The sequence below is a fragment of the Nicotiana sylvestris genome, chromosome 8 (genome assembly GCF_000393655.2).
Source record: "Nicotiana sylvestris chromosome 8, ASM39365v2, whole genome shotgun sequence".
NCBI classification, from domain to species: Eukaryota; Viridiplantae; Streptophyta; class Magnoliopsida; order Solanales; family Solanaceae; genus Nicotiana; species Nicotiana sylvestris.
Genome location: NC_091064.1, coordinates 201,814,422 through 201,818,633, shown reverse-complemented (window position 1 = coordinate 201,818,633; position 4,212 = coordinate 201,814,422). Strand labels below are relative to the sequence as shown.

The 4,212-nt window shown below is 34.7% G+C and overlaps 1 pseudogene; it reads right to left on the bottom strand.

The window, feature by feature from the left end:
• Nucleotides 1–265: 265 nt before the first annotated feature.
• On the bottom strand, nucleotides 266–2,730 carry LOC104249302 (2-oxoglutarate-Fe(II) type oxidoreductase hxnY-like; annotated as a pseudogene).
• Between the last annotated feature and the right edge of the window lie 1,482 nt (nucleotides 2,731–4,212).

Sequence of the window (4,212 nt, the reverse complement as noted above, 5' to 3'; positions counted from 1 at the left end):
AAATTTATTATGTCTGACTAAGATTTACCCCTTCATTTTCTTTGATTGATTTATTCAAAAAGATTCTGATATCTTTTGAGTCAAAAGAGGATTATCGTTTAAAAGTTTTTCTAGTCTTGATAAAGAATTCTCATCACCCATATTCTCCTTATCTATCTTTTGTTCTAAAGATTATTATATTTAGCTAAGATTTACCCCTTCATTTTCCTTTTTTGATTGATTTATTCAAAAATGTTCTGATATCTTTTGAGTCAAACACAGAATAGATGGAAAGATACTTTTACGATCACACTTTCAATTCTTTATGTCTCCTTGTTATATATTTTCACAATATTACATAATAATACAACTACTACATGTTTTACCCATAAAGCTCCTTAATATTGAGAAAACTGATGAATAAATCAGTCCTCTGGTGCCACTTTTGTTGCCAATTCAACATATCTCTGCAGCAAAACAAATAAATATATGTCAATCATGGCCGATCATCTATGTATTCCAACATTTATACTATGAAAACATTAATTAATTTATATTAAGTTGAATGACAAAATGATCAACTGCATCACATCTTATATATTCATATCAAACTTCTGTTGTCAGTCAAGAAGCCTTTTTCTTGTTACTGATCTTTTTGAAATATAGAAAGCTTTTTCACTTAAGTATATATTGCTATATAGTGATCCTCCAAGGTAACCAAACAATAAGGTGAATTGAATGTTTATCACTATTGAGGGGTGTAGCGGGATGATTGAATCTTTTCACCCGTAACCAAGGATCTCGGGTTCGAGTCCCGGAATGAACCTTTCGGTAGAGAGCGTTTTATCCCTTTCAGTGAACCCTACCCGATGCAAATCCAGATTAGTCGGACCAATAAAAAATTGATCGTTTATCACATCAACTAGAGCAAGTATAAACTTACATTGGTCGCATAAGTAACTTTGTAGGTCTCCTTCAGGTAGTCTGCAGCACGAACTGGAGGAAACCTGTTGGCACATCACTATAATAATACTTCCAAAATAAAAAGTAAAAGGAAACTGAAGAAAAGAAGCTAAAGGTATTTAGAATCTCAAAAGAGGAACACTTAGCTATTAGTAAGTTGAAAAATGTGGTAAATACCTAGGAGGAGAAGACTCAGTACAGCAACTCTTCAAGCATTCCACAACACAATCTGGACTTGGATCAAAAAACATAGCCACCTGATTTTTGTAAGAAGAATTTTGTAAGTTTATGCAGATCACTCAATCTTAAGAAACCAACATATATATTAATATGAAAACCTCAACAAAATGTCCAAAAATAACTCCTGGAATGTTTCATTTAGTCTGTAGCTATTAATGGTCATGCAAAACCACATACTATATCCTGCGGCAAAACCAGGTGGTGACCTAAATTGTTTTATAAACCCTTTTTCCCATTACACTAGAATCTTCTTGTATCAAGATGAAATTTTTTGTTATTGCCCTATTTGCATGGTATAATTTTCCGACGAAGGGAATTCAATCAATTGAGCCCTCTTCCCTTCACCTAGCTTCGTCCTTGACTATATATCAAGAAACTACTAATTTCATTTCTTCTTTGACATTTCACAATCTTCAAAGAACAATATGACATGAGTACGATGAAGAACATTTCAGTGAGATAAAGAAATTAACATGTTAAGAAGATGTAGAATACCGAGTATCGGTCCTGTGCTGGTTGTGTCACTCTATGCAATATGCAATGTTGACTTAAACAAGCAATTCGTCCACCTTTCCATCATATCTCCAATATTAACAATGAGAGCCCTGCAAATTGACAATTTTCATGTTAAAGTTATGTACTAGTTACACTGCCAAGGTTCAGAAACACTGATCATGCACTACAATCCTAGTAAATTGTAACTAATTTAAGTACCCTTTAAGATGATGCACATCCTCCCAAATCTGTGGTTTCTGTAACTTATCCCTGCAAACCTGATAAACAGATCGAAGCCAATTCAAAACGAAACTATAAATTCTGTACAAAATTCTATTCATGATCCTTTCTATCTAACATACATATACCTGAAGTCCAGGAACACCATCAGTCACTAGGATAGTAATCATTCCATAATCTGTATGAGCCCCAGCTCCATGCATATGTTTATCAGAAGAGTCTATCTCACCTGCTACTGATAAGAGGGAAACAATATGCCTGAATCATATATGTTCATGTAAATATTATGTGGTCATGGTTTATGGATAATAATATCTTACATTAGAGGCAAATCTCTTACAATTTGCCTGAACGGGGAGCATTAATTATGTTATTATTGTGGCTCCATAGTTCCACACAATACACATATAATTTTCTCTTCTATTAACCTATCTCAAAAACATTATACAGGAAGTGAAGAAAATAAGTAAACACTCCAAACTTGTAACTTAACAAAAAATACTTGGATAACGCAGGGGGCGAAGAAGAGCGGCTGGTGGATCGAATGCACCAACTTTCTCAAAGAAATCTTCATCCACATTCAGCGCTACAGCCATGAGTGAAACTACTCTTTTACCAACACACCTGAGCAGCAAAACCGAAATAGGCTAATCAATTAAAAAAACGGAAAAGGGCCTTAAATGCCCCTCTACTATATGAAATAGGACGTCAAAGCCCTCCGTTAAAAGTTGGCCCCTTACTGCCTTTGCCGTCTAAAAATGGGCTCAAAAATGTCCTTCTCCACTAACGGGAGACTCTAAAATCCACGTGGAATTACATTTGCCTATTTAAAAATTCCAATCCTAATTTAAAATGCCACATGGATTTAAAAATACCCCAACCTCTTATTATTTCCCTACCCCCTACCCTCGGGCCCACCCCAATCTTTACCTAACCCACTATTGATAAGTTAACCCCTCGTTCTTTTCACCATTTAACCATTTTACATTTCTCTTTCTACTAAATCCCCAAATTGAACGATGAGCTAGGGTTCTGGAGCAGTGTTCATCTCCGATCGAAGCTTGAAGATTTGGTGTTGAATCTGTCATTTTGTTGTCAAGGTAAGTTTTTTTACTGGTTTATTTGCATTTAAACCGTGGGGTAGAGCCATAGAGGTTTGTAATTAGAAAAGGGGAATAGAGATGCATGTGACATTTCTTGGTATTGTGACCATCTCATTAGTTTATTCACATGTCTTGTGTCTTTATATGTTTGTTTATTATAGTATGAATCTGTTTGTGTGGGGTTGGTGGTCCCGAAATAAATAATTTTTAATTCAATCTCAGAATGAATATGTTTGTGTGGTTGGTGTTTTTAATTCTTTTTTATGGTCTAACTCTATTTTTGAACTGTTGCTTTCAATGCTGATGTGGTCCCCCTTTTCTTTTTGTTTCATGTGCTAATTGAAGATGTTTGAAGAAGTTGATGTTTTATTCCATTATGGTGGCAATTGGGTCATTTCACCTAAACTAGTCTACAATAAAAGACTTCTGGACTCTTGGCTTCGTTATGATACACATTCACTTTCTTATAAGGACATTTGTGAAGAATTCACTTCCAAACTAGGGTATCTTACTGTTAAGCAGCTACTGGTAACTGGTGCATCTAGTAGGTATTATTTGGTAGAAAATCAGGAAGGAATTAAGGTACTTAAATTTCTCTTATCTAAGGAGTTCAAGGTGCTTGATTTCTTTGTCGTCGATGAGTATGATCTTAGTGTGTCCATCCCAAATATTATCCATCACACTGAGTCATATATTGTTGATATTGATATTGGGACTGATTGTGAATATGAACTTGGTGATGACATGTTAGAAGAAATGGAAGGTAGTGAAATGATAGTAATGACTTTGATGGAATTGACATAGGAAAAAGAAGAGTAGTGACTAATGGGCTTGAACATTATAGAGAGTTGGAACTGGGAATGTCATTCAAGGACATCAATGAAGCAAAAGAGGTGGTCGACTTTTATGCTTTAGCTAATAAGAAGAAGCTTAAAGTCAAAAAAAAAGTGATACAACTAGAGTTAGATACATTTGTCAAACTAGTTGTCCATTTGTGTGTCTTGTTTCAAAGGATAAGAATACATCTACTTGTAAAATCAAAACATTGAAGTCCAAACATTTATGTGATGAATGTTTTGATAATCCTAGAGCTGGTTACAAAACTTTAGCTTTGTATTTCAAGAAGCATGTGCAGAACAATCCTAAGTATGTTGTAAAAGATATGAGAGGGCAGTTGGAGAATACCTTTCAG